This window comes from Castor canadensis, chromosome X, assembly GCF_047511655.1.
Source record: "Castor canadensis chromosome X, mCasCan1.hap1v2, whole genome shotgun sequence".
Classification (NCBI taxonomy): domain Eukaryota; kingdom Metazoa; phylum Chordata; class Mammalia; order Rodentia; family Castoridae; genus Castor; species Castor canadensis.
This window is the reverse complement of record NC_133405.1, coordinates 9,921,874-9,946,691: the sequence shown is the minus strand read 5'-3', so window position 1 is coordinate 9,946,691 and position 24,818 is coordinate 9,921,874. Positions and strand designations below refer to the sequence as shown.

At 34.2% G+C, this 24,818-nt stretch overlaps 1 pseudogene; it reads left to right on the top strand.

Annotated features, from left to right (window-relative positions):
• Window positions 1-1,234: 1,234 nt before the first annotated feature.
• On the top strand, window positions 1,235-23,230 carry LOC141419839 (alpha-aminoadipic semialdehyde dehydrogenase pseudogene; annotated as a pseudogene).
• The last annotated feature ends 1,588 nt before the right edge of the window (window positions 23,231-24,818 follow it).

Genomic DNA, 24,818 nt, shown 5'->3' with positions numbered 1-24,818 from the left:
AGTATAAGCTATAATAGGAAGGAACAAGGGTTTTTGCTAGTTGAGATAAGGATAGCTATACAGGGAGTTGACTCACATTAATTTCTTGTGCATGTGTGTTACCTTCTAGGTGAATTCTTTTTGATCTAACCTTTTCTCTAGTTCCTGGTCCCCTTCTCCTATTGGCCTCAGTTGCTTTTAAGGTATCTGCTTTAGTTTCTCTGGTTGAGGGCACCAAATGCTACCTAATTTTTTAGATGTCTTACCTATCCTCACCACACCTCCCTTGTGTGCTCTCGCTTTTATCATGTGCTCAAAGTCCAATCCCCTTGTTGTGTTTGCCCTTGATCTAATGTCCGCATATGAGGGAGAACATATGATTTTTGGTCTTTTGGGCCAGGCTAATCTCGCTCAGAATGATGTTCTCCAATTCCATCTATTTACCAACAAATGATAACATTTTGTTCTTCTTCATGGCTGCATAAAATTCCATTAAAAGGCACTAAAAATATATGATGGAGAAAAAGCAGCCTCTTCAACAAAAACTGCTGGGAAAACTGCTTAGCAGTCTGCAAAAAACTGAAACTAGATCCATGTATATCACCTTACACCAATGTTTTCCTCTTGAAAAATTATTTTTGGATTTTTCCATGGCCTATTCCCCTAGAACAATGAAGCTTCTTTCACAAAGGTGGGTAGAATTTTGTGCATTCTTATATCACGATCATTAAGGTTCACAGTACATTACGACATAATCTTAAAAATATCATATAGAGATACTAGTTCTTCACCCCCACCCTCACTGTCATTACTCAAATTCAGAAATATCAAACCTTAGTAGTGAGGTATAGATCCTCACTGAAATTTTTAAAAACATGATTTGCATACTAATGAACAGTAGAATTTGTAAATTTTTCTTATTTTATATTTGGGACATAATGAAGGTGATGATTTTCCTTCGTTTATATATGTAAATTAGTTTTTCACAAATTTATAATCTATTCAGATTAATTTCATTTTACTATTGCTGCATTTATGTATACTTTATGAAAAATTACTGAAGTAGATTGTTGTCTTTGGCTTTTATAAACTTAAAACAAAATCTCCATGTTTTGTTCCTATAAGTTTTTCTTACAAAATATTGTTGCTGGGTTCATACTTGATACCCTAGCTTGTAACACTCGCTACTTCAGAGGCTGAGATCAGGAGGGGTTGGGGGTGGAGGAGTCAACAGGAAAAAACACTGAACACTGGCATGGCGGTATGTGACTGTCACTTCAGCTATGGAGGGAAGCATGAAATAGGTGGATGGTGGTCTAGAACAACATGGGCAAAAATCAAGCCCTTATCTCAAAAATTAACCAGAGCAAAATGTGGTAAAGTGCCTGCCTGGCCAGTGTGAAGCCTTGCATTCAAACCCTCTGTACTTCCCCCAAAATGTTTCATTATTTAGTTTTATGATGATCTATTCTTGGAATACTGATTATTTAGCTTTGAAATTAGAAGAACCTGAAAAAAAATGAGGATGAACAAAAGAGAACAGTTAGGAGAAAAAAGGATTCATAATACCAAAAAATTATAAGAAAATAGGTAAATTAGCAAGCTTAAAGCAAGATGACAGAAGCAGAAATAATAATGACAATGTGTGAAGTCTACCTATTTGAAGAAAAATAAGTTTGGTGAGTTAACAACAAAAATTAAAAAAAGGATTGAAGATAAGAGAATTGACAAAAAGAATACCAGATATAATAACATAAATTAATTAGTCATTTTATTGTATTTATAAAGCCTGATTTACTTTCTCATAATTTAACATTTTCTTTTCATTAATGCATATTAATTGTAAAAGGAGTTTCAATTTGGTGCATAATAAGTATATAGCTCACCCCATTTATTAGTTTTTCTTATTCCCCTGCCTCTATGTTTTATTACACTTTTAATGTGTTTCATGTTACAAGCATGTTAAGCATTTTGATCTTATTCATCACCCCCACACTCTATCCTTTAATCCTCCCTTTTCACACTGGTTCCTACTCCCAAACAATGTCCTGCTTTACAGTTGTCTCATTCAGTTTTTTTAGGTCTGGATTCAACATATGAGAGTTAAAAGCATTGGGGATGAATGGGATGGATATTTTAATTTAATTTTAGTAGCAATAATTTAAATAAGTTTAAATTTCTGTCTTTTTCTAGAGATAGAAAGTGGTACGATCCTCCTGGAATGTATTTTATGAAGACTGACCATGTACCATGCAAATATAATGAGGTTAGATTAACTGGAATTTAGCAGAACTACTCACAATAGACAGGTTATGGAAACAACCCGTGTGCCCTACAACTGATTTATGGATTATGAAAATATGGTATATATACACAAAGGAGTTTAATCAGCCATAAGGAATAATGACATATGATTTGAAGGTAAATGGATGCAATTGGAGGACATCACATTAAGTGAAGTAAGCCAGGATCAGAAACACAAAAGACGCATGTTTTCTCTCATACATGGAAGATAGATCCAAAGATAAACATATACAAAAAATCAAGTATGATCGTATACAAACTCATATGTAGAACATGTTTGTAACAGTAGAACTGCTCTGTGGAACTCCAGGAAAGAAGGAAAGGAAAAGAGAATGATAGAGCATCAGAATATCATAAAACCTAAGATCTGTGAAAGTAGAGGATATAAGGATGTGTATTGAAAACTGTTGAAAAAAGAGGGATGGGAGTAAAGTGGTAAAGGGGAGCAATGGAAGCAGTTGAATGGACCAAAGTAAAGTATACCCACCGAGGAGATACACTTTGAAATCCCTTTGAACATTGACTTATATATTAATAATGAAAGACTGGACTGTAAAATAGGTATAGTGTATGTGTAGGGTCAGTAGTAGTGGTAGGGGGGAGGGTGAATGAAGGAGATTAACGTGATGGCATATAGTTGATGCACTTCATATAACTATATGAAACAGAACAAAGAAACATCTCCCAATTGCTTTAAGTGGGGTGGGGAGGAGGCTGAGGTAGAGAGACAGTGGGGTTGATCAAACAATGTACAATATAAGCCTATTTGGAACTGTCGTAGTGAATCCCCTCTGTACAACAAACATATTCTGATTTTTTTAAAAGCACATTTAATTAAAAAATAAATAGTTATATATTGATCAATTGTTTGCTAATTTCTTATAGTCTGTAACAATGGTAAAAATATTTAGAAAAATTACATGGAATAAAATATTGAGTCAGTAGTGGCTATTGAAAATATTGGTGTTTTTTTCTTTTGTATATATTCTATATTTTTACAATTTTCTGTAATTGGCATGTATTTTAGAGTAAAAATACATTTATTTTCCCTGAAACATGATAGTAATAGTTTTGATATTATTGATTTCCAAATTACATATTCTAAATAAATCATGGCAGAATTGGGAACTATAAACAATTAAAATTTTATCTTTCAGACTGATTTGTCTTAGAAAATAAATTTTTTAAATCTCTGAAGTACTCCACAGAAGTTGTTCAACAAACAATGTTTGCTTTAAATAGAGTAATGAAACATTATTATAAAATGTCCTGTGACTATACCAAATTGGCTTTGGACTTTTACAGAAAAAAAAATCTTGGCTTCTTCAGAAGTTAGCTCCTTTTGCAAAGGAAGGAATGAACTAGACTACTGTGGTACACTAAAGGTGCCATAAGAGGGCAGAAGAGCAATATAGTTGAAAAAAAAAATTCCAGCCTAGAAATTTTGCTGTGCAGCTAAATTTTACCAATTACTGAAGTATTAACTATTAATGCTCTTAAATCTTAATACCACAATGTATCTCTTAAATTCTTTCACATTCAACATATAGAATATTTTGATACAAAATGGATTAAAAAATGATACACTAGAGGATTAGCATGAGCTAATATGTTGATATCATATGCTTTTTCTTGTACTTTAGAGGGCCACAATCTCAGTATGTCTCTATTTTTTTGATTTTTCATTAATCTATTTTATTTAGTCATTTAATAGGGTTGGAGTCGTCATCACTATACCTCAGAGAAGCACTGTGAAATAAATGAAATGAACTGAGTAAAAGAAGCTTAACATATCTGATTATAAAGAGGCTTTAGAGGTCACCTGGTCTAAATCCCTCATGTTATCAATGGAGAAACTCAGAACATGAAAATAACATGCCCAAACAACATGGTATGTTAAGTCAGAAGTAAGACTAGAAATCATATCCCCTAACAACTATATCAGCATAATGAAAATCAGAAAATGTTTATTGGTTTGAAGAATCATATTGAAGATGTAATAATTCTGGCCTCACTCTGGGACAGATCACAGAGCTCCAACTTTGAGGCTGCAGTGACAATGTCTGGCAAAACCTAGAATGGATAAGAGCAACATGCCATATTTGACATATTTGTATTTTTGCCACTTCAGAAGACATATTCTCGAACCGGCCTAAAGAATTCATTTGTAACCCTTCCTGAAGTAGTCTCAAAAGCAGCATCTCTTCTAACCTGGGACTGGGATATAAATAACAATTTCCTACTAAATGCTATCAATAATAATGTCATGGAGTCATAAAGTGATTAAGAAACTTAGGAGTATTGTAGATCAAGATTTCCCTTACCCTAGCTATAAAATGATGGATAGACTGTTAGTCCTTTTTTTTTTCTGAGACAGTATTGGGATTTGAGGTAGCAAGCTTACTGTGAGTGCTATCAGTCAATAATAACACCCATTTAGTCAACATTCCTTTGCTTTTCAGGTAAAAATGACTTTGTGCTGAAAACTGTGGCTATGGAAAAATAACACATTTTTACAACGTTTTTTCAAGCATAGAAGTATTTTGAAGTAAAACACTTAAATAGTTATTTAATATTCAACCTTTGTCATCTGTTGCTCCTCCTCCAGTTCTCACTACACCTTGTATTAACATAAAAAAGCAGTTCATTGACTTGTTTGAAAGCCATGTTTTATGCTAAGCTGAAAGAAATGAGCCCATCATTAAAATACTGTTTTCTCAATTTGTAAGATTTTCTTTGCATCAACTTGGAGAAGTCCCTCTTTCTATATTCCCCTTCCCCAAGCCAGTGACTTACCTATTCGTCTAGTACAGTCTGAATGTATGTATCACCTCTCCAACCCCCAAGATGGTAGCATTAGGAACCATAATCTTTAGAAGGTGACTAGGATATGAGAATGGAATCCTAGTTGATGGGATTAATATACTTATAAAAGCGACTCCAGAGAATACCCTTGCTCCTTCCACCATGAGGACAGTGAAGACGCATCATGTTAGAACCAGAAAGTGAGCTTTCACAAGACTCCCAAACTACTGCGTGGCTCCTTGATATTGACCTTCCAGCTTCAGAAGTCTGAGAAATAAATTTTTTATTCATAAGCTACCTAGATTATGGTATTCTGACAGAGCCATGCAAACAGGTTCAGAAACCATTCAACTCTTGATTTTCATAAATACACAGGTCATAAATTTCCTTTACTTACTGAGAAGCCAAAGAGAAAAATCCCTCCATTCTGGCATCTCCTAGTGATCAAATGGAACTTCTTTGAATTTTAGGTTTCATTCCCATTCTTTAACAGGTTGCATTTAGTCTTCTCTGTTGTCTTCTTTGTTGTTGCTGCTTATTTAGCATAACTGAGAAACACACAGTGGGATACTTATAAATATGAGAAATAATTATCCAATAAATATCAGAGAGCTCACCACTGGTTTAAGAAACAAAGCATCACCACAACTTTGTAGCTCTCATTTGATTTCCCTTTCCTTGTCTCCTTCACACCTCTCTAGCCATGTGAATAGTAGGAATTTGCCTCTCCTTATATATTTTCATTACATGTATTTGTGCCTCAGATATTATATTGTTTAATTTGGACTGTTTTAAGTGTTTTATAAATGGAAACATACTAAAGTATTCTATTTTTTTCTCTTCTTGATTCTTATTTATCTTCTGATATTTTACCAAGTAGTTCCATTGCTATAATTTTTAAAAATTTTCATTACCATTTAATATTTCCTTTTTTAGCTATACTACAACTTATGTAGTCATCTTACTGTTGATAGGCATATGGACTGTTACCAGGATTTTGCAAATAGAAACAACGAAACTATCAGAATCATTGTATACATAAATATATATGCGTATACATGCTTATTCGCTTGTACAGAGTGGAATAATAATTTGAAAGTGAGAACTATGGAATCATAAGGGATGAGTACTCCAATTTTTGAGATTATTTATTATTGTTTTTACATTTATTCATATGTATATAAATGTTTGAATCATTTACTGTTTTGTATACAATGATGACAAGTTTGGATTGTTTCACATTCAGCAGCTATGGATATCAAATGATATTCTATTGCTTAATTGTGTACTTTCCCAATTACTAATGTGACTGCATGTCTTTTCAGATATCCATCTGCCATTGGTGTGTCTTCTTTGAAGTACCTATGAATTACTTTGCTCAATTTTTCTTTTGTGGGTTTTTTAAGACATTCTTCATAATTGGTTGCCACTTATATGTATTGCATTTTTTTATCCTAGCTTCTTTCTTATCTTTTACCTTTATGGCATCTTTTAATGAGTAATATTATTAATTTTAATGCTAATGAATTTACAACATTTTCTTTGGAGTTAGTGCTTCTATATTTTGCTTTAAAAGTACATGTGTGTTACTTTCAAAATCAATCAATCAATGCGAGTCAACTCCCTATCCTTATCTCAACTAGCAAAAACCCTTGGTCCTTCCTATTATTGCTTATACTCTCTCTTCAACAAAATTAGAGATAAGGGCAGAATAGTTTGTGCCAGGTAGCGAAGGGTAAGGGGGGGTAAAGGAGGGAGCAGGGGGAAAGGGGGAGAAATGACCCAAACATTGTATGCACATATGAATAAAATAAAAATTTTTTAAAAAGATAATTTCATATCCCAAAGAACTGATTTCATCATATTTCTTTTCAATAGTTTAACAGTTATGCTGTTCCCATTTAAGACTTTATATATACCTGAAATTTATTTTTGCCTTTGTTTTGAGGTAAGAATCTAATTTGATTTTTATATGTATATATATTTGTTTCTTCAGTGTTTATTGAATAGTGATTATTTTCCAGGTGATTTGCAATGAAATCTCTGATACAATTCAAATTGTTTCTACACCAGTCTTTTTTGACTGTTTCTGTGCCAACAACCCTTATTGTTCCCATTGCCATACCTTTCATAAAAATTCATACAGCTTAGTAAGGAAACCTCTTTCTATACTTTGTTTCAACTTCAGGATGGAATTAGTTATTATGGGAGCTTTGATTATCCCTATAAATTTTAGAATTGGCTTCTCAAGTTCCATATCAAAATGTATCAATTTTAACAAGATTTACATTTGTAAATTACATTTGTAAATCAATTTAGAAAAATAAGTTTGAATGCTTATAATGAAACGTCTCCAATCCATGATACAGTACCAACTCTCTTTTCTTTAGGTTTCTGTAATACTTTTCATTAAAATTACATGATTTTTTTCTTACATATCTTGCATATTTTGGGTTGAGATTTACTTCTGCATAATTATTAATTCTTGATGCTTTATAGCAGGTACTATTTTTATTTTATTTTGTAACTGTGCATTCTTGGTGAATAGAAATAGATTTTTGTGTGTTGATCATAAAATGCAACACTTACAAAATTATGTTATGACTTGTAGTAATTTATCTGTATATATTTTAACTTTTGTACAGAAATGTTATCAAATTTAAGTAATAAGCAGCATCTTTTGTACCCTTATATCTTTTTTCCCTTGGCTTTTTTTTCAGTTTATAATATGTTGTTCACAGTTTTGAATAGAAGTTGCAGCATTGGACACCCAAGTTATTGCAGCACTATTCACAATAGACAAATTATGGTATCAGCCTAGATGACATTCAATAGATGAACAAATAAAGAGAATGTGAAATTTATGCTACAGAGTATTATTCAGCCACAAAGTGGAGTGGAGTTGTCATTTGCAGGAAAATGTATAAAACAGGAGATCATGATATTAAGCAAAATATTCCCAGCCCAGAAAGACAAATACTTTATATTTTCTTTCATATGTGAAATGTAGATCTTACAAAAGGAAATAAACATAATTGGGGGACTCTTTGGCTTGGGAACCACTGGGAACTGGGAAGGGGAATAGGGAGGGTATATGGGGAAAATGGTACCATGTGCATAAATGAAAAGGATATAATGAAAACTATTTAAAAATTTTGTGACAAATTTTCATTCCCCCCAACAATATATAAGGGTTCCTGATTCACTGCATTATCACCAGCACTTGTTATTGTTTTGCTCTTGAAAATGGCCATTATAACTGAGTTGAGATGAAATCTTAGTGCAGTTTTGATTTGCATTTCTTTTATAGCCAGGGAAGTTGAACACTTCTTCATGAATTTACTGGTCACTTGTACTTCTTCCTTTGAGAATTCCCTGTTTAATTCATGTGCCCATTTCTTCATTGGGATGTTGATTCTTTGGGGGTTAAGTTTTCTGTGTTCCCTATAAATTCTGGATATTACTCCCTTTGGATGAATACCAGGCAAAGATTTTTTTGGGCTGTCTCTTGAGTTTGGTGACTGTTTCTTTTGCTGTTCAGAACCTCTTTAGTTTGATGCAGTCCCATTTGTTCATTCTTTCTTTTAGTTGCTAAGTCATTGGAATTCAATTTGGGAAGCCATTTCCTATGTCTATATGTTCCAATGTATTTTCTGCTACTTCCTATAGTTTTTTTCAAAGTTTAAGGATTTCTATTAAGGTCTTTGATCCACTCTGAGTTGGTAGTGTGAGAGACATGAATCCAGTTTCAGTCTTCAGAAGATGGATATCCAATTTTCCCAGCAACATTTGAAGAGTCTGTCTTTTTTTCTATTGTGTAGATTGAGTTCCTTTGTTCAAAGTCAGTTGGCTGTAGCTGTGTGGGTTTTTGTCTGGTCTTCTATTGCATATTTTTGGTCTTCATGTCTGTTTTTGTGCCAGTAACATGTTGTTTTTATTGTTATGTATCTGTAGTATAATTTGAAGTCAAGCATTTTGATACTTCAAGCATTAGACATTTTGTTCAGAATTGCTTTGGGTATTATAGGTCTTCTGTGTTACCATATGAACTTCAGGATTGAGTTTTCTATCTCAGTGAAGAATGTCATAGGAACACTCACATATTGGATTGTGCATCTGGAAATTTGGATTATAAATTCATTCCCACCTTTATACTTGACTCACTTGTATTTTTCAAACTGACAGTTTAATGGAAAAGCTACACAGGGTTGTCCCCTGGTGACATCTAACAGGAACAGCTCTACCTCTTGCAAATTCCAGTGAGGACTAGCAAGATTCTAGGCAAGATAAAGGCATATTTCCTTATACCTTTACCAGTACATTTTTGTCTATCACTCTATTTTGCTAATACAGAATTCAAACTTTGAGCTGCAAGACATATGTGGAAATAATTTAAGTATACTAAACTACAGCCTGGCATGAAAGCCTCAGTAGTTAATGGCTATCAGGCTGTCTTTAGAAAACTAGAGCTGTACCTTAGGGTTTTATCCAAACTCAACTGTAACATTAAGACAACATTAATTTAATTTGTGCAATTTTTTTCAGCAGAAGAGTTATCAAGTTCTTCAAAGTTATTCTCCAGGAATGACAAATTCAATAAATTAAATTTGTATATCAGGCAAAACAAATATAAAAAAGGACACTCTTTCTTGTTATCACCTTACAACTTCTTCTCTTAAAAAATAATAAAACATCTCTGCACAAAAAAAGAAATGGTCTCTAAGCTGAAGAAACCACCAACAGAGTGGAAGAAAATATTTGCCAGCTATACATCAGACAAAAAACTGATAACCAGAATATACAGGGAACTTAAAAAACTAAACTGTCCCAAAGTCAATGAATCAATTAAGAAATGGGCAACTGAACTAAACAGACCTTTCTCAAAAGAAGAAATTCAAATGGACAAAAAAACACATGAAAAAATGCTCCCCATCTCTAGCCATAAAGAAAATTCAAATCAAAACCACACTAAGATTCTACCTCACTCCTGTCATCAAAAACAACACTAACAATAGGTATTGGTGAAGAAGTGGGGAAAAAAGAGCCCTCATACACTGCTGGGGGGAATGCAAGCTAGTGCAACCACCCTGGAAAAAATTTTGAGGCTTCTTAAAATCTAAACATAGATCCGCCATATAATCCAGCAATCCCACTCCTGGGGATATACCCAAAAGAATGTGACACAGGTTACTCCAGAGGCACCTGCACACCCATATTTATTGCAGTGCTATTTACAATAGCCAAGTTATGGAAACAGCCAAGATGCCCACTGCTGATGAATGGATTAAGAAAATGTGGCATTTATACACAATGGAATTTTTCACAGCCATAAAGAAAAATGAAATCTTATCATTTGCAAGTAAATGGATGTGACTGGAGAATATCATTCTGAGCAAGGTTAGCTAGGCTCAGAAGACCAAAAATCATTTGTGCTCCCTCATATAAGGACTTTAGATCTAGGGCAAATACTGCAATGTGGTTGGACTTGGGTCACATGATAAGTGGAAGAGAACATATGGGAGGTATAGGGATAGGTAAGAAACTCAGAATATGAAAGAATTTGATGTCTCCACTGAAGAGGAACTAATACAGAAACCTTAAAGTGACAGAAGTCAATATGAGAAGGGGATCAGGAACTAGTGAAAAGATCAGTTAGAGATGAATTAACTTGTGATATAACACATTTGTACATGGAAGCAATGCTAGGAATCTCTCTGTATAGCTATCCTTATCTCAACTAGCAAAAACTCTTTGTCTTTCTTATAATTGCTTATGTTTTCTCTTCAACAAAATTAGAGATAATGGAGGTGAGGGGGAGAGGCAGGGAGAGGGGGGTAGGGAGGAGAAGTGGCCCAAACAATGTATGCACATGTGAGTAAATGAAAAAAAATAATAAAGTATCTATATCAATGCTAAGAATTCAAGAAAATAAGTGCAAGTGATGCGCATAACTCTCAAAAGTTAATTGTGGCATATATATGCATATACAAATACAAAGAAAGAATATTTCTACCTTATTTTTAGTCTAATTGGACCAGTTTATACATTCTGTAAACTACTCTGTTATCTATTCTGTTTCAGTCATATGTCTTCTATGTGTATCAAGTAGGGGATGGTGATGAGGAACCATAATACTAGAAAAGAAAATAATTCAAGGTAAACATGTATCTAAAAGCAGGATTTAGATTTTAGAACAAAAAGATTATGAAATATTTCTAATAAATCATCTGTGTTACTTTAAAAAAATCAGTTCAAAATAGACATGGTGTTTATAACCCATTACCTCATAATATGGCATCTTGGCATTTGAAAAAAGTGTGGAAGAAGGAAGGTCTGTCTCACTTTCACCTTCCTTCAATCAATCTCTTGATGCATGTCACATGATGCTCATTTGAGACTTACTGTACTCATACTCAGAGGAAAAGAACATCCATACAGCTGAAGGTACTAGGACACACAGAATCTGAAACAAAATCATAAGTAAATTCTTTCCAGTTTATTTCTGACCAGTTATGCTTATCTGCTTATCCACATCTATTCCTTTCTTCATGAACATAAACATGCATATTTAGTTGCATCTAGTTATCTACTAAGTAGAAATTCATGCATCATTTTCCCATTAAGAAATCCTTTTTTCTCTCTCTCTCCCTCTCTCTCTCTCCATATGTATCTATCTATCTATATACATATAAAGAGTATATGTGTATGTGTTTATATATATATATATATATATATTACTCCTTTCCAAATAACTAGAAAATATGTTAGGTACTCCAAATTAATGTTATTAGAATCCATTCTGAGATGACAGTTTCTGAAATATGATGGTTGGTTGTGGGGATGATATGCATTTTATTTTTCACTGGCATATCCTTGAATTATAAAATACTTCAAAAATAATTAATCCTCTGGATGTTTTACTACTTGAGTCACAATTTAGTCTTTCATTGTTTTCATCTTGTCAATTAATACCATATCCTTTTATGGTGATATGCTTAATATCTCTATTGTCAAAAAGTGGGCTGTGTGCAAGAAAACAAAAGAAGCAGTAAGGCAGAATTTAATTCAAGTAGGATACAAGGGGGAAGAGCAGGGTTATTATGAGTAGGAATGTATTGGCTATGCATAGATTACCACTCCTCCCAGATTGCAAGCTGTTTGAGGACATGTGTGTACTCTTAAAATATAAATATTCTACATTAACCTTATCATTTATTCATTAAGCACATATTTATTTTGATTAGTCATTGATGAGCACCTACTTTATATGATGTTAATTAATTCTATAATCACTTATATACTTCATTTATAGTTATCACAGAGTAGAACATTTATTATTTATCCTATTTGTTTATTTAGGTAGAAGTGGGAAAGGATTTAATAGCTTTCACTTACTCACTGAAACTTTTGTCCTTATTTCTTGGTCATTAAGATGGTTTCCTATGAGAAATGTCTCTAAAAATGAAAAATGATTCTATAGTTGATGGATGGAAGTAACAGCATGAAACTAAAATGATAATATGGTTATGCAAATGAAAACATCTCATAGCTGCAGTGGATTTGACTGCTTATTTATGAAATCCTCCAAGTAAAGTGCATAATGAAATTGCTGTTGGAACCTTAGTCATAACATCTATCACAGAGGGTGATGGTATGAGACTAAATGATAAATTGTCAAGGTCAAGTACCAATCAATATGCCAACACTCAATATATAAATGTGTGACTTTTGCACACCAACAGCAAAAGATTAAAAATATTATAGATTTTATTATAGATTCAATCTCCTTTTTCCCTTAATGGAGACCATCTTTAAGATAAATGATATAAATAACTTTATAATAAGGTCACACCTTGTTTTATTTATTTGGACTCAAGGTAGTATAGCAAACTACTTTTTTGAGATGAAAAATGCTTGGGTTTTTTTTTGTCTCAGCCATTATGCATATCTCAATTTAACATGTGGGGAAGTGTGATAACTACTGATTACCCACAATTGCATTAAAAATTATGATTTTCACATACTTTATGTAAAGCTTCTCCTGTGAATTTTTGCACTCTTACTCATTTATTTGGACAATCACTAGTTCATCTTTTCTGTGCCTTTTTATTTCATTATTCTTTTAAAATTTTATTTGCATAAATTAATTGTGAGAGAGGTTTCTTTGTGATATTAACATATATGAATATAATGTACTTTTTTCAAATTAACCCTGTCTGCATTTCTTCTCTTTATAGTAGCATTCTAATTTTCCTAATGTTGTGCTAGGTAGGAGTATATTGTGCCATTCGTAAATTCTCTTACAATATATCAAATGTACCATACTTGAATTGACCCCCTCCATTATTCTCCTTTCTCTCCTTTACCCACCATTTCTGGAATAGTTTCAACAGGTATCATTCTTCCATTTAAATACATATGTACACAGTAATTGCACTATATTCATCCTACCATGCCCTTTCCTCCACCTTCTCCCCCTCCCACTGGTACCACCCCCCCCCACCCCAGGCAGTACCTGTTTCACCCTCCTGTTCTATGGTTTTGTAAGTGAAAAAAAAACTGGCATTTTTGCTTGTCAAGATAGCTATGAAAAGAGTTTCCTCGTGACATTTTCATGTATATACACAATATAACCCAAATTGGTTCATCTTCTCTATTTTACTTCTTTCTTCCTTAGTCCCCTTTATATGGTGGCTTGAACAGGTTTTAAAATTCTATATTTATTCTTGTGTAGAGAGTACATCAACAATATTCACCTTCTTAACTTCCTTCTTTTACACTCCCCCTCTCATATGTGACCAATCCTTAGCATGACCTGTTTTTCATAATACTGTTGCATTTGTATTAGGTCTATATTCTACATATGAGGGAAAACATGCAGCTTTTGGCCTTCTGAATCTGGCTAACTACACTTAATGTTCTCCAGTTCCATCCATTTACTTGTAAAAGACAAAATTTCATTCTTCTTTGTGGTAACATTCTAAATTTTGTCCTCTTTATTTAGTCTTTTCTGATTCATGTTGTATCCTCCAATATGTACGTGGAGTGTATCATCCTTTCAGACTCAATGAGAAAACGGCTAGTCTAATTTGATTGATGTGTTTTCCCACTTAATATGGAAACATTAACCTAGAATGTTTGATTGATAACACATCCTCATTTGCTTGATAACCAGATAGAAATAGTAGGGATTTCAGAAAAGGTAAAAGGGATGCCCAGTGATGGGGCCTATTAAAAGGGAATTTAGGGAAAATGAGATTATGGACATGTAGGCAATGGTTCTAGTTTATTATATTCTTCTGTAGTATGATGTAGAGCTTCCTCAAAAGGTCTTTAGCCACAGATGTAATTTTAGATCTCACATTTGTGATTTAGGTGACTAAGAAAGTTTCTTAATTATCATAATCCCAATCTCATGGAGCTGTGAAGTTTAAACAGATTATTGGAAAAACTGAAGTGCCCATCAACAAATGAATGGGTAAAGAAAATATGTTATATAGGCACACACTAGAATACTAATCATCAAGTAAAATAAGGAAGTCTTGCCATTTTTAATACCATAGATGAACCTGGAAGACTTTATTCCTTTTGAAATAAGACAGAAAGAGGACAAATACTGCATAATTTCACATTTATGAGAAACAAAGAATAAAAGAGTGCTCTCAAGGGACTGAAAGATGGAGGGATGGGTGTTTTTGTTTACAAACAAAAACTTTTTTGTTTACTCATACAACTCTTCAGACACTGTTTATGAGCTTTTATTTTTAAACACACCAATGAAATCTGCCATTCACAGCGAATACTGGCTTGATGTCTTACAATTTAACTCAATTCTGACACTAACTGTCTAACTGTCCAGTTTTAGTGCCGACACCTACAGAAGTCTCAGTCCCACAGGACTGATCCCTCTTCAGATACCAATCTTAAATCTATGTCTCTCATAATTCTGAGTGACCAGCTATTAATCAGGGTTTCCCACAAATCTCTTCTCAATTTCAATAATATTCTAGAATGCCTCAAAAATCCAGGGAAACATTTATTTACATTTCCTTGTTTATTATAGAAGATAACAATAGAAGAGATAGATAGGATAAGGTATGGGGAGAAAGACAGTGTTTTTGTGTCCTCTCCAAGCATGACACATTCCCAATACTGCTGTGTTCACTAACCTGAAGGCTCTCCCTAACTCATATTTTAGGAATTTTTATACACATGAATATGATTAATTATTAACTTAATTTCCTGCTTTCTTTACTCTCTGGTGAATGAAGGATAGTGATGAAAGTTCTAAGCTTCTAATCATGGCTTGATCTTTTTTGTGACCTACTCCCCACTCAGGAGGCCACCAACAATCTCCTCATAAAACAAAAGACTCCCTTACCACTCAGAAAATTTAATGGATTATGAATTCTGTGTCAGGAACATGGTTCAAAGACAAATATTAGAACAAAAGACAACTCCAGCACCCCTATCATTAAGAAAGCTATAAGAATTTTGGAGTTTTGTGTCAAGAACTGAAGGATGAGACAAATTTCCTCCTGTATTACATTGTTCTATGGGTAAAATGTTTCATTTACTCAAGATGACGACAGTTCTAGAGATGCACTGTACAATGCAGTACCTATAGTTAACAACACCGTATTATATACTCAAAATTATTGCCTGAGTAGTCTTCAAGTTAAGTGTTCCTACCACAAAAATACCAAGCCAAACAAATCCAAAAAAAAAAAAACAGACAGGGAAACTTTGGGAAGTTTGGTATGTATATTACCTTTACTGTGTTATTATAATAGTTGTTTGCATATGTCCAAACTCATCAAAGTGTACATATTAAATATGTGCAACACTTTGTAATCACTTAAATATTACTATAGCTATTACAAAATAAAATATTAAATAAGGTATGCTATTGATTTGCAATCTATTTGACCATAAGCAGGTATGTCATTTTATGAGCATCAGTGCACTTATCTGGAAATGTCTGGTATCGATAGCTATGTTAATATATTATTACAATGATCAAATTTATGTTCCTTCAGATGGTAAAAGTACTTAAATATGATACTTATATAACTCAGTAGATAGTTCCTGAGCCTCTATCATAGGTTCGTATTAAATACGTAGCATAAATCTTTTCCAAAGTCAATGCTCAGGGTCCAATGCTCAGGGACTGTTAGCTACCAGACCATGCTCCATTCTACACTGACAAGTGGTCAAAATAACAAGAAGCCCCCATTCACTAGCAGACTTCTTGGAGCTCACTTGTTTCCACAGCTTCCTGTAGGGATTAATGTGCTACTGAGAAGTTGTTTACACGGGACTTATTTTTAGAACTTATTTCAGGGTAAGATAGCTAATAAGACATTGAGGGAATGTTACTTTCACTTTCTTTAATCTGTTATTAATTTACACAGGTTATTCTATCTCCAGAAATGTGTTATTTATAAACACGTAAATCTATGCCAGAGAGAAGTGTTTCTTGGTGATGTGAATGTTATTACATGACACATGACCAGTTCCTGAATCTCTTACTTCTCTAGGACTTATTCTGATTTTTAGTAAGGTCTTAGATTAATAGACACACAACTTTTAAAATTTATGTTACTTCGGGTAATAAAGATACTTAAATATTACAAAGAAATTTAAAAAGGAAGCTAGAATACCGTTTTGTTTTATATGTTTAAAAATCCAACCTATAAGGGTTGGGGTTGTGTCTCAAGTGGTAGAACACCTTCCTAGCAATCACAAGGCCTTGAATTCAAACCTAGAACAGCCCAAAAAATAAATAAATAAACAAGTAAAATACCAACCCACATAAATATCACCGTGCCTTCATCAAATACTACATTTATTACATTCCAAGGGAGACTGGATCTACTCTAAATTTGGCATATGAGGTGTGCATTTCTGCCATTACTACCCCTTTGCAACATATATTTTTCGAATTCTAGCCATACAATTCTCACTGCTATCCATTAGGCTTTTCTAATTGAAGTTCATTGATTACAGACTCAAGCGGCTTCCTCTGCCACTGAGTTGGTACCTACAATGCATCTTTCTTCCTATAAAAGATTGTACATAAGAATGAAAACAAGTGTAAATATGAGCTGTACAAAATAAAAATTAGACAAAAGAAACCAATTCATTCAGGAGGCTGGAGCTGGAGGATTGCAATTTTGAGGTTAGCCTGGGCTACACATTGAGATACTGGCTTAAATAAATAAGTAAAATGTTTTCCAGAATCATCAATAAGTAATTTCAGGATGAAGTGCTCTTTATGATTATCCATTGCACATATTAAAATAGTGGTCCCATCTTAACCACAAAGCATACATTTCAAGACCCCAGTGGATGCCTAGAACCATGGATATAACTGAATCTTATAATTTAATGTATCTTCCATCTTAATTAAACATGTATCACACATTGTGACTGTAAAATTTGTGTTTTGTAGTGCTACAGCAAAGCAAACAGGAATTTCTTTTTACTTCTTCACAATTTCAGAGAGAAATCTATTTTTCTGTAGATCTTAGGAATCTCAGTATATAGGTATTTTTCTTTCATTAAGTCAAGAACATTAACTTTTCATCTTCAAAGAATCATTTTATGGTTTCTCTTTGGCACATCTGAATGTCCAATAATCACTACTGCAGTGATTTGGGGGTCATTATTAAGTAAAATAAGCATTAATTGGACACAAAACTGTACAAAACTGCAACAGTTGATCTAATAAGTTATAAGGGTATATTGATTTAAGAGCAGGTAGTGTGGATATACTAGACAAAGGGATGATTCACATCCGGGTGGGATGGAGAAAGATGCTACTGAAAGTGGCATGCAATTTAAAACTTAAGAATTGTTGGATTCTGGAATTTTCCATATATTTTTGGACTGTGCAAAAGGAAACTACAGATATATGGGAATAACAAATATCCATAGATTGCTTTTTTACCTCTTTATGTCTCATCTATCTATTCACTTTAACTTAAATGACCTACAAACACAGAGGAGAGAACAATATTTTTGACTACCAATTTAAACTAGTAGCATGTCATTTTCCTTTAGTAAACATTTGCTTTTAGATTACCTCTTTCATTTGAGTAAGGAATACATGAAAGGAAAGATAAAAGTAAGGCAAAAGTCTGATTACTAAAAATCAAATGCTGCAACATTTATTTAATGTTGCGAATATGAGAGGAGCAGACTCAAAAGGCAATAAAAGTTGAAGGGAAAAAGCAGTATGAAACAAAAGTGATGATACTGGAACTCAAAAGCAGGGGTTAAATTGGAATGCAGATATAAAAAATTAAGTATATACAAGAATTCTTTGCTAGGAAACGTACTATGCGTCCCATGGTTTCATCAGGTGTATTAATAAAGTGGGGAAAAGAATAGTATGGAGAAGTTATGGTGTCAGATTAAGGTTAAAACCCCATTTCTACCCAGGTACAGCCAATTTTTCTCTAGGACTTTGGATATTTTACTTACCTTCCCTGAACCATAGTTTCCTTACTGTTTCAGAAGGATAATGATAGTATTTTTATTTAGGGGCTAAAAGAAATAATGCTGGAAAAGTACATTACTCATAATACTTTTAAATGTGTATCTTTATTAATGTTACTATAACTCACTCTACGACTTGCCTGGAATAAAAATGAAGGACATGATCCAAAAGACAGCTAAAATAGGATACAATACATATTTGTGAATGTTAGATTTTGGAGGTTATAAGATAAACTGTTTATAAGGAAATGTCCTAGAAAAGATGAATAGACCTATCCCCCATAAAATGTGATCTTTTATGGATTTTGGATTCTATGTCTTGATTCCTCTCTTTCTGTACTACCATTGTTTTACAGATGTCAATCTTTTTGAATAAACAATGTTGAAAACTTATCCCAGATAAATTTTATATTAATAACAAGGTCACCAACTAATATGTGCCAGCATTGCAAATTTGAAGGTGAAAAATATACTTTCTCATTCTCATGGTTAACTGTATAGACAGCACATATGAAATAGTTTAAGACAAAGAGTGGCATACTCATCAGTTTAGTAAAACCACTACGATAACAGTATAAAGAAGGGATTATAAGGGAAACTATCAACGGCAAGTTATCTATTATGCCTCTCTGTTTTGTCCTTCGGAATATCATTTCCTGATCTATTTTTTCCCATGATGATCTTGATAATAATATATAATTTCATGCAGTCTCTTAGAAAGTTTTCATATCTCTTTCCATGATTTATATACCAAAGGGTGATTTTAATTTTATATATTCTTTTTAGGTCAACATGTCATCAAAATTACATACTTGCTAGTTACTTTTCTCATTGCTGTGACCAAATACCTGACAGAAACTACTTAATGGAGAAGGGACTTATTCTGACTCGTGGTTTAAAGATGCCAGTTCACTATGACAAGGAGGGCTTGTCAGAATAGAGGTTACTTCGTGGTAACTGGGAAGCAGAGAAAGGAAATACAGGAAGAAGCTAAGATAAGATGTAGCCCCCAAGGACATGACTACAGTGATCTACTTCCTACAACTAGATCCCGTGCTCTACCTTTCATCACCTCCCAATAATGCCATCATGATTATGAGTCCATCAAGGAATGAATCCATTCATTAGGTCACAGTCCTCATCATCTAATTGACTCTGTACACACCATCATAGATATGCTTTACTAATCCCCTCAGCATCTCTCTGTATAGTCAAGTTGACAATGAGACTAAGCATCAAAATATCCCTCACTTATATGACATATGTACTATAAATAATACAAATACATAAAATTACATTTTATATTTGTGTTTTACAGGTATATTTTGTTTAAAAATACATTAAAATCATATATCATGCACTATTTTGATGTCAAATGTATGTTAAAATAAAATACAGAAGTTTCTTCTCAGTTCAAAGTATGACAGGTTTCTTTCCCATTGCTTGTGACATAATAGATTCAACAAAAAGAGTTACCAGGTTAAATTACGAAACACTAAATTTGTTGCATGTATTGAAATTATGCTCTGGTATCCTATAGTCCATTAGCATGATGAGTTCCATTTAGTATAGATTTTCTCCTCTTATACCTTCTTTTTATTCTTGACATAAACCTTACTAGATAATGTTGTATTATTTTTTTAATATTCTGTTGGATATGGTCAAGGTAATATTTAGACTTTTATCATTTCTTATGCCATCTTTTCAGTTGTTTTCAAGATTATGCTAGATTCGTAAATGAATCATGCAATATTATTTCATTTTCCATCATCTGGAAAAAAAGTATAAAAAATGGGTTATCTACTTGTTTTTTTTTCTTTTTTAAAGTTGGTAGGAATTACTAGTTCTAGGCCTAGGACTTTGCCTTAAGACAGTGCTTCCCAACAGAAGTTGCAGGCACTTTTGCTTCCCAAGGGATATTTGGCAATTCTTGGAGACACATTGGTTATCAAAATTGGGGGTGGGGGGGTGAGTACTGCCATCTAGTGGATGTTGCCAGATATACTACTCAGCATCTCAAATACAAAGTTCAGCTCTCAACAAGGAATTTTCTAACCCATAATATTAAAAGGCTGATGTTAGGGAAATCACTGGTTAAGGGAAACAGGAAGAAATTTGTGATGGTAATTTCAATGTATTTTTTTCTGTGTAAGACTTTTAGTTCTCTTTATGCTAATTTAGTGTTTAAAATTTCATAATTTTATGTACTTTATTGCCTTTTTGTTTATTTATTTCATAGTGACTGAGGATGGAATCCATACTAAGCAAGTTCCCTACCACTGAGCTAGATCATCAGCCCTATTCATTCTTTTCAATTGTTTTGGCAAGTTCTTACTTGCTCTAAGTATTCTTAAGTACTTTAAATATCACATATTTGTAGATCATTTACCACTTCTTTGAGTAATTTTGTTTTTCATCTTCTGATTTTGTTTTTCTTGAAACAGTATTATAAACTATGTTTATCTTTTTAATATTTTGAATGGATTGGCCTTATTCTTGCTAATTATCTTTATTATTTTGGGGTTTTATCTGTTTTTCTATTGATTTCTGCCCTTATCGTCTATCCCATCCTGGTATGTTTTGAAATGTCCATCAGAGACTTTTGTTGAATGCTCAGTCCCCAACTAGTGGTGTTATTTTGTGAGATTGTGGAAACTTTAGGAGTTCCGGCCTAGCTAGAAAAAATAGGTCTGTGGGAGTGCCCTTAGGAGATTGTACTTGACCCCTGGCTCCTATCTTACTGTCTCAGCTTCTTGTTGAGAACCTTCCCCACCACAGGGTCTCTGATGTTCTGCCAAAGACCATGGGGACAAGTGACAATGAACTGAACCCTTTGATACCATGACCCAAAATAAATCTTTTCTCCTTTAAGGTGCACTCTTGGTAATTTAATTAGAGTGATGCAAATATAATTATTATACCACCTTCCTTTTATTTTGGTTTAGTGTGTTATCATTTTTCAAGCTTCTTTTGTAGATGTAATTTTAGTTCCATAAGAATTGTTTAATTTTAAATTTAAGAAAAGGCAAAACTATAGTGGTAGAAAGCAGATTGGCAGACTTCACTGGTTTTGTCTGTGAGCTGGAAAGCAGAAGGAATTAACTGCAAGAGGCCATATTTTTTATAAAATGTGTCAAATATCACATTTTAAATTGGGATTTCAATTAGATCTCAAAAACCACTTTAAAAATAGTTCAAAAGGATCATGCATTCCAGTCTCAGTACTTAGTGTCTGACTGACACATTCTGTATGTATGCTGTAAGACAAGCAAGCTCCCAGTACCTTGGCCCAGGCCAGGCTTGCCACCTTCAAATCAACTCTGCTGATCCATCAGTTTCAGTATGTTTGGTTGAAATAGATGGTCTTCACAAGGAAAATGATGGCATGTATAATGCATGAAGGGTGCAGCCAGGAAGAGATTATTATAACCTATGGTTCTATTAACAGTGAACTGATATTAAAAGTCCAACAGGCCACTGTGGCAAGCAAGGAAGAAACTGTGAGGACAGCAAGAAAAGATTGGAAAGTCTGGGTATATATTCCTGCTTTCCGAAAGGAAAAATAGTAATACATATTGGTGATGCCTTGTGGGAGAAGAACCAAGTATTGGGAAGTGTGGTGTCTTTGGGAATGGGGAAAATATTAGTAGAAGGTGTGGGAAAAATTAAGAGTGTGTGAATATTTGCGTTTATGATATTTGCTTGTCACAGATGATTAGGAGACCTATATTGCTTTCTGAAAGACCTGACCATGTGTTCATTGAACAGCAGAATCCTATAGGCCTTTGTTGGAATCATTATTCCATTTAATGTCCTCTATCTCATTGATTGCTGGCAATGTGTCCTAGAAAAGAAGTTCCAACAATTTTACTCATCACAAAGATAATATCCAAGGTTCTGGAGGACAATAAGCTTCTTGGTGCAATTTGTTCCTTTCCTTGTGGTGATAAGCAGATACCAGCACAAAAATAACTAAAGGTGAACTGGTGAAACTGCTGTCCTTTACCAGGACCACTCAGATACAAAAACATGTCTTTTATGGTGAAAGTGAAGTTTGTGGAAAGTTGTTACTGCTTTGAGGAAACAATGCCATTATCATTTTTTAAGGATGCAAACCTTGCTTAGTTGTTCCATCAGCTCTCTTCGTCCCCATGGCGAGAACCAGGAGAGGCATACCACTGCCAGGTGTCTGTTTTTATATAAAAGCATTCTCGATGAAGTTGTAAATAAACTTTAAAAGGCTTATGTACAGATCCATGTCAAGAACCTGTGGAACCCTAACATTCTCTATGGGCCACTCCACACCAAACAGACAATGAGCATGTTTCTTGAGCAGTGAAAGTACTAAAGAAAGGATGCATAGTGGTATATTGGGGCAAAGTTATGGATCATCCTGGAAAGTGTATGTAGAAACCACAATGGGTCTTGCCCATGATGTGTCGATTGCATACACAGAACTTTTGTGTCAATTCTCCTTGTCTTCAAATTTAAGAATGAAAAAGTCTTAACATGGAATACAGAAGTAAAACAGGGACATTTGTGGTACATGGGGTTGAACTCAGGACTTCACTTGCTAGGCAGTCCAGTCCTTTGTGCTTTAGTCAATTTTGGGGTTGGTATGTTTTTGCGAGGACCTTAATCCCTCTATTTATACTTCCCATGTAGCAAGGATGACAGATGTGTACCACCACACCCTGCTGTTGGTTGAGATGGGATCTTGCTTTCTGCCAAGGTTGGCTTTGAACCTCAATTCTCTTGCTCTCTACCTCCCAAGTAGCTAAGATTACAGGCACAAGCTGCCACATCTGGCTAAGAGTGACTTTCAAGTAGCAGATTTTCTGCTGACTTGGACCTAAAGGATTAGACTGCAGCACTGATGATATTCTAAGATTGGAAGAGCATTTGGAGGCAAAAAGCACATTGGGGGTGACAGGGAATCTGGCAGTAATGTCTGGAAACAGTCATGAGATCTTTTTTTACCATTAACTATGGTAAGGACCAAGTAATCAATGTTTGAGTAAAGGTGCTTTAATCAGGCATTACATAGGCATGCCTGTGGCTGATCTAAAAAAGCCCAAGAAAATTAAAATTTGTCCTAAATGAATGCACCATTTGAATATGAAAGTGGTTACTCTCCAGTGACTCCAAAGTCTTGACTAAATCAAGAGACTCATTAAAAAAACAAAACTAAATGTTTGCAACATAACCATATTTAGCAAAAACAAGAAATAGAGCAAAAGCCAGATCTTGTGTGCCTCCTGATGTAATAAATCAAAAGAACTGTACTCTTTTTTTTTTAAGTAAAGAGTAATTTATTAGGAAAGCATACTTTGAGGCATGAGGCAGAAAGTTGAGTGACAGTCAACTGCTTCAAGGAATAAGGTGGGATGTTGGATAAAAGCCAAAACTTATGCAAACTGTCAAGGCTTGGGGTTTTGTCCAGTTAGGTGGTGGGGTTACTTTATGGTGCAAAACTGAGGTCTCCCCCTTTGTGGCCCATCACAAATGGTTTGGTCACTGAGCAGAGGTTGCCAGGGTATAAGAAAACATACATCAGCCTATTTGATTTTTCCTTTCCATTTGAACATCTCAGCCCTTCCCAATTTATCCTTGATATGGGGAGTCAAATCCATAAGGATATAGTGTCATCATCTTAGCTCAGGGAATAGGCCATTATGTTAATTTTTGGTCCAGGTATGAGCCATCTGTGAGCTTTAGAATTAATTCTACTAGCCAGGGGCATTTCCTGTTCCTGCTCATACTTACCAATTTACCTACAATAACATTCCCTTGTGAAAAATTCAGGACATTGAAATCTTTCACGAGTATAGATGGCAAGATCCATCAGGTTGCTTACTGTTAACAGAGGGCAATGAGATTACTCAGAGTCCAGGTGAAGGACTGAAGGATGGACTGCAGGAGGTCCCAAAAGGCAATAAGTGGTCAAGGAGACACTTCTCCTCCCTAGGAAAAGCCTGTTTGCATCTGAAAGGCATCTCTGCCCTCAAGCAATGCAAAAATAGGCTATAAAACCCACTCCCCACCCTGACCCACAGATCACTGCTTTCCAGGTCCCCCTGCATTCTCCAATATGCAGTCTTTTTCTTCTGTTTTCTCCAACTAAATTCTCTACAAATAAGATCTTTCTGACCTCTGCTGTTAGAGTCTGTCTGTGCTTTCATTCTCAGAGCAGGCTCAATCACCCTGAGCACCTGAAATTCCTACAC